Genomic DNA, 6,996 nt, shown 5'->3' on the forward strand with positions numbered 1-6,996 from the left:
TTTCATGTTCAATCATGTTCTTACCCCACTGGCAGATTATTTTGCTTATTTTAAGCAAAAACTCTCTTAATTTTGAGTTTTTTCCTCCAAAACAAGACAATTACTTTTGCTTGTCTAGTAAATACTTTTTTTTAGATGTTTGGACTAGAAACAAGACAAAAATACTAAATACTAACAAGTAAGAAAAGCATTTTTTTTTTTTTTTTTTTTTTTTTGCTGTGCAACAACTGAGGGTGCACATGGAAGAAGTTAAATATATGATGGTGATGAACTGAATGATGATCAACTGTGATAATGATTAGTGTCCATAGAAACAGATGAGTGACAGGAAATGTAGGACACATATGCGGATTGGCTGTACACACGGAAACGAAAGAATGTAGTTTTCAGATTAATCCACTCAGGGAACCAGTTTCAGAAAATATCGGATTCATGCTTCCAAAACGCCGGATCCGTGTGGACGAAACGTTGATACGGTACAAAATGTATACACTGTAAAACCCAACAAGTTACGGTAACTCAAACCATTTGAGGAAACCGATTGCTTCAAACCAATTAAGTTTTAAAACCATTAAGTATGAGTACTGAAAACTCATATACATTGAGTTAAATTAACTCATATTTTAGTGTTGTTTAAGTGTTAAAACGTATATTTTAGTGTTGTGTTGATCAATTATTAAGAGTAAACTGAACTTAAAGATTTTAAGTTAATTTTATTAATTCAGTTTGAATTCAGGTAACAAATCTAACTAAGTCTTAACAACTACATGGTTACTTAAATGGTTTTAGGAAACAGATTGCGGCAAATGGTTTAAGTTCATCAAACTCAAAGTGATTAAGTTACATAAGACTAAGCACAAGCTAACATTGGTACAAAATGAAGACAGAACAGGAGGGTATTTTTAAGTAATTTATTGAAATATAACATTTACATCATAAATACAGTATGCCATATGTTCACAAATATAACTAGACAAAAAATATTAGACTTTTTCACCAAATAAAACAGCACAAACATGTTTAAAAAAGTCATAACATTTAAATAACAAAACATATAAAATTTAAAAAATTATGTAAAAAGGTACGTTTCCTCAAAAAGCAAAAGCACTGTATGATCTTTAATGTACTCTAAGTGTATTGCACTGACCGAAGACTTGGCAGACATCACCACCTCATCTTTAAAGACAATCAAAGCATCCAGTGGGTTTAAAGGTAACGTTCCCTCTTCCTCCTCGACAGTAAGGATGGTGACTGTTGGCTTCTGCACCTGGTCAAGCTCCTTTTTCTATATGCATTGGAAAAAAAGTTTGTATGTCACCACATATAAAAATAACCCTTGTCAGGGCAGACACCATATTTCAATTTTCATAAATAAAAAAAACGTTGTTATAAGGAACGGATTATTGTTGATTTAATTGGGCGTGTGCTTATTTAAAACCCTGTAGTTCAATTTTGTAAAGATGTTAAGTTGTTTGTCAGCAAGGTTTAATTGGGGGAAAAACATTTTCAGGGGTGTATCAGCCGAATGTTCTAGACCTTGAATTGAATGACGAATTGAATTGAATTGAATTCAAGCGATAATGCACACATTGCAAAACATTTGTTTTTCATGTCAGTATGTCATAAATAGAAAGAGGCAACAGTTTACTGTCAAAGATTTGTCGCTCACATCACGCCGCATCCAGTGTAGACAACATAACGGACTATAAGGGGCTCTTTTGTCCTGTCGCGCTGCTCACATCCGGTGTAGACAAGGTGAAACAAGACAGATTTGATTAACAAATTTTAAATTGATAATGGCAAGACATCCTTGGTGTAAATTACGTTCTTCTTTCAGATTAATATAATCAGAGCGGTATTAATAAATGTCCTGGTTAATCCAAGCATTATAATGGCAGTAAATGGCTGTCCAAAATTTGAAGCCAAAAAAGTGCATCTATTCATTATAAAAGTAATCCACATGACTCTGGAGGGTTAATAAAGTACTTCCGAAGTGAATCGATGGGTTTATATAAGAAAAATATCCATATTTAACTCGTTATAAAATAATAATAATAACTAGTTTCCGGCGCAACGATGACGTCGGATATAGCGTAAAAAGCATAACAGCCACGGCGTTGACGGCGGACGCAGCGTAAAAAACATAAATGATGTGACGATGATGTCGGGCGTTGCACAAGCGTTTTGAATCACGAGAGGATATTTTTCTTACACAAACCCATCGATTTAATTCAGAAGGCCTTTATTATTCCCCCGGAGCCGTGTGGAGCACTTTTAAAATGGATGGATGCACTTTTTTGGGCTACAAATTTTGGGCTGCCATTCACTGCCATTATAAAGCTTGGACGAGCCAGGACACGTATTAATATAACTCTGATTGTAGGGGGGGAGTAAATCAGGGTGAACAATTCCTTTAAGCTTGAGCTGAGATTGGTTTATTATGTGTCAAATAAGCTTTTGCTGTGCTCAATGTATATGCTAATGAAAGCCTAAATTAAACGTTTTGAAGACTAGATTTTCAATGGACAGATTAATAAAATTCTTATGTGTTTGGGACAATATGAGGGTTGGTAATTTATGAATCATGACTGAATTTGTATTGGCAAGTGGACTATACATTTAAGACAACTTGAATGATCAACTATCAGTCACTGTAACCACACCATGCATTTATGCTGGTGGCAGCTGAAAGGTTAACATGTTGCTAAATAAATGTAATGTAGTTTTGACATGTGTCCTACCTTGTGTCTTGAAAACATCTCCTGACTCTTCCTTTTAAATAGTAACAGACCTGCCAGGATCGTAGTTTTTTTTATGATTCATGACAAGACTTCTTTCAACCACTGCAAATCTAGCATTGCCAATTACCTTACACCTTTACAAACCCAAGGCAACTTCAGGATAACTGCCAGTGAAAATATAACACACGAAATGTTTCTGTTTATATTAGGAAAGCCGACTATAACAACAACTTTCAAGACTTGACCAGTATTCTCCTGAAGCAATACAACATGACTTTGAATGATAGACAGACTGGACTTTGGACTTTAAGCCTTTTTAAAAAAATCATATTGCTTCAGAAGACTTACAAGTTGTGCTAAAAGACATTTATGGTCATAATTACGTTTGCAAAAATAGCAATTCATTCAAAAATTAAAATTGAAGAACAAACTTATATTTGTATGAACATTATGTAACTGTTCATAACGTTATCATTTGCATTTTGCACAGTAACGTTACAAAATTCCATTGATTTGTTCAATGTTAATTCTAACTTACTTACTCATAGAATTGTAGCCACGTTGCTGCCATTGCACCTTCGTCTTTGCTCTGAAAAGATTTAAAAGCATGGCAACAATGTGTTAGTGTGAGTTTCAAATGAGAAAACGTCATGAGAAACAAATAACAGTTTAAAATTTTATCTAACGTTAGCAAAACAGGATCTAAAATGCTCCTCAAGTCACTTTGTTCACCCCGGAGCTTCAGCTGCTTTAGTCAAATTAACTAGCATCACATATGATAGAGGAAACTCGAATTCGATTAACAATACATTTAAAACGGTTGTAATATAAGGAATGCGTGAGTTTGCATTAACGTTACCTTTTGCTTTAACGTAAGTTAGTTAACGTCACTGTGGCACGAGACGAGAGACATGGAAAGATGGCCAACTGTCTCAAAAGCCAGCGTTTATCTGTCCGACTGTGAGAAAGCACAAACATATATTTTTTAATTCCCCGCTGACAAACTGCAGTGTAAAACAGCATAATTAACTCCAAACGTGTACATTACCGTTGATAACACTGGTGCAATAGCGCATTTGCTCCTAATGTTAGATTGTTTGCTGGCTAACTTTACACACAACATTACTGAGCTGGTTAATCTTCGGATAAACATAAAAGAGGTACGAAAATAACACTGAAAACGTTCAAACATAAGCGAAATATGAATAAATAAGTTTGAAACGCTTACCTTTTGTTTTTCTTGACTGTAGCGCGAGCCGTCCTGCTGTGACTGGACTGAAGGAGGGAAAATGGTGCGGTTTTTGTTACCTCAGAAACTCACTGGGATGATACTTTGACATGACTAAATGTAATGACTTTAAAAGAGCTTAATGTAAGACTGTAGGCTTAATATGAGGTAGATTAATGTATATACTCTTGTTTATTTATTTATTTTATCAGCTTTTAGTTATGTAATTGGCCATAGATGTAAAATACTAGATTAAATAAATATCTGTAACTTAAACCATTAGAGTTAAAAAGTTTTAGTAACTTATTTAGATTGAGGTTTGCTTACAATAATACATTTTTGAGTGAACATCACACATATTTGTTAAGTTGAATTAACTTTTTTGGTAACATTAAGTAAAATGAACTTATTTCATTTAGTGAATTTCACTGTTAGGTTTTACAGTGTACATATACAGCTAAAAGCGTCTCTGTGTGGACAAGGCCTATAAGTCCATAAAAATGGCTTGGTGAGGAGAAGGAGGAGGCTTAGGAGGAGTTGATGGAGATTGTGTAGGAATGGCAACAGGAGATGGCAAAGGGATGGTGATAGGTGGCAAAAGAGGAATGGATGATGACATCCGAAGGCACAGACCAAGAGACGTCAGCCCACGACAACGGCTTTTAGAAGACGAAGGCGGTTTTGTTAGGCTGACGTCAGCCCACGGTGGAGCCGAGGGAGGACCCAAGGTGGAGTAGAGGCTGACGTCAACTGGAGGACAACTGACAGAGGTGGAGATGAAAGCTCAATGGAGCAGAGCGACATCGCTGGCACAGGAGACCTAGGTGATGGCGCGGCGACGAGCATCTGAGGTACAGCCAGAGTGCCCATGGACTGAGCCAATGCAAGTGTGATGGAGGTATACCTGAGGGGAAGGAGGAGCCTCCTACAGCTGTAGGAGTGGATTAACGGAGCATAGTGGGCGGCCTGCAAGTCCGTGGTGGAAGTGGAATCACGATTGACCAAGGGAGAGCTGGTGGGACGAGGGAACCTGGTGAAGCTGCAAGGCCAAGAGTGTCTGGTGGAACCGAAGGTGGGAGGAGTCAAGACGGAGCCGACAGGGCTGAGATGTAGCGAAGTGATCAGAGGCCCGGAGGTGGAGCCGCAGAATCCTTTTGTTCAGGTGCTGCTGGTGGTTGCTCGACCCGAGGCTCGATGTCACATCATGGCATTCCAGGAGATGGCGAAGGGCTACAAAACTCCAGCAGAGGCAGGGCTGGAAGACTGGCTGAGAAAGGTGGTGACGGAGACAGATGGAGACTTGACAAGCTTGTAGGTAATATATAGTCCAAGCAGGTCCAAAAGCCAGTCTTCAGTTTCTTTTCCATCTTTAAATCCTCGGCCACAGATGCATTGCGGTGGGTGGCAGCTAACTTGGGGGCTCGCGCGATTCCTCCGTTATCGCAGGTGGTGAAACAGGCTCTGGGTCAAGCTGTGTTCAATGTGTTCTGGAATGGGGATGTATACTCTCCAAACACCAGGTGATGGCGTCCATCCAGTTTAGTCCAGAGGTATGTGGGAGGTCTATGGGATGGTGGTTGTTAGCCCCGATCCAGAACAAAGACTTCAGGGTCTTGTCGTCAAAGAGTCTGGTGATAGCAAGACAACAGAAGTTTTCAGTAACAAAAATGAAAAAAAAAATAAAATAAAATCAATGCCCTCCTGGGCAATCGCAGCAAACTTAGCTGCATAATCCATCTTTTTTTGATAGGTTGATCTGTCACCAGAGGAAAAAGATGATGAAGAAGATTCCACAGGTTTCAATATGAAATGTCTTTTAATAATAAAATAAATTCAGGTACAGACAGAAGGTGTAACAGTGTTTGCCCAACTATGAAAACATAAACATCAACCCATAACTGAGGGTGCACAGGGAGCAGCTTAAATAACAGAAATCATTTCCAGTATCTGATTGAAAACATATCAAATATTCCTTTTGCTTTTAATGAAGAAAAAAAAAATATCTGTATTGTATTGTTTGACAACTCTGTTAATGTCAATTATGTTACACAGTTTCAACAGTCACTCTACCTTTGTAACAGAGTTTGATGGTAACAGAATTGACTTTAAAGGCAAAACTTGCTTGCTAGCATAAATTATAAGAGAACATGGCACTAATGAAATCATGATTAAAAGACTCAGGAACCCACTGTGTGATTAGTGATGCGCTGTTTTCCTTTTGAACTGTAAAAGGTGGCTGCTGTTTCAGCATTGGTGCTCGTGACTGACATCTGTCTAACTCTGCATAGCATGAAACGCACTGATGATGTGTGATGTCTATGTGAGCAGGGTGCACAGAGGTATGGAAATATATACTTTCAATGGCAGGTAGGACCGAAGACAAGGATATCACATACCCTGTATATCTATAGTCTTTCATTCCAGTTTTACAAGAGATAACATGTTCCCTTTAGATTATTTTGGGATTCATAGACATATTCTGTGCTGAAAAGCAAACATCATTAATTGTCACAGGGTGTTTTGGGTTATAGTTCATGTTTCATGTTTTAAGGTTTTGATCTTCACTGTCATGTTTTGTCATGCACGTCCTGTGCTGCGTTCCAGTTCGTTTTTATCATGCCCTTCACTCGCAAACTTCCCTCCGTCTCGTTCACTCGGATGTGCGTCATGCCTTCCTTTGCATGTACGTTCCACTACTGGCGGAAACTTTGCAAATGGACTGAACTGGAACGCCCTAAGCCCTTGATCACTTGGAATCCAATATGGAGTTGATATATTATTTATTTTTTACCTTTACGAAATTGTTTAATGCAGCATTCTATATGCATATGGATGTGTTTGTGTTCTTTTTAATGTTTTTAAAAATAGTTATAGTTGTTTGTGTTGGGGTAAATTAAACGTGATATGTGGTGACGTCACAATCGCGCTGCATTGTGGTATATGAAGCTGCCTGAAGTGTACATATGAAGTAGACTCGCTCACTCGGTCAAAATCGAGGGAGCAGGGGTCTGTCCATATAAACTTCCC

At 38.1% G+C, this 6,996-nt stretch overlaps 1 long non-coding RNA gene across 2 annotated transcripts; it reads right to left on the reverse strand.

The window, feature by feature from the left end:
- Window positions 1–1,116: 1,116 nt before the first annotated feature.
- Window positions 1,117–4,045, reverse strand: LOC137093530 (uncharacterized). 2 transcript variants are annotated; one of them, XR_010908479.1, is made up of 4 exons: window positions 3,970–4,045; window positions 3,601–3,699; window positions 3,284–3,330; window positions 1,117–1,285 (listed from the first exon to the last, which is right to left on the reverse strand). It is a non-coding gene; the product is annotated as an uncharacterized lncRNA (long non-coding RNA). The 2 variants fall into 2 exon arrangements; XR_010908478.1 differs by lacking the exons at window positions 1,117–1,285; window positions 3,970–4,045 and having other exon boundaries at window positions 2,742–3,330; window positions 3,601–3,899.
- Between the last annotated feature and the right edge of the window lie 2,951 nt (window positions 4,046–6,996).

Source organism: Pseudorasbora parva, chromosome 12 (assembly GCF_024679245.1).
Source record: "Pseudorasbora parva isolate DD20220531a chromosome 12, ASM2467924v1, whole genome shotgun sequence".
In the NCBI taxonomy this organism is placed as follows: Eukaryota; Metazoa; Chordata; class Actinopteri; order Cypriniformes; family Gobionidae; genus Pseudorasbora; species Pseudorasbora parva.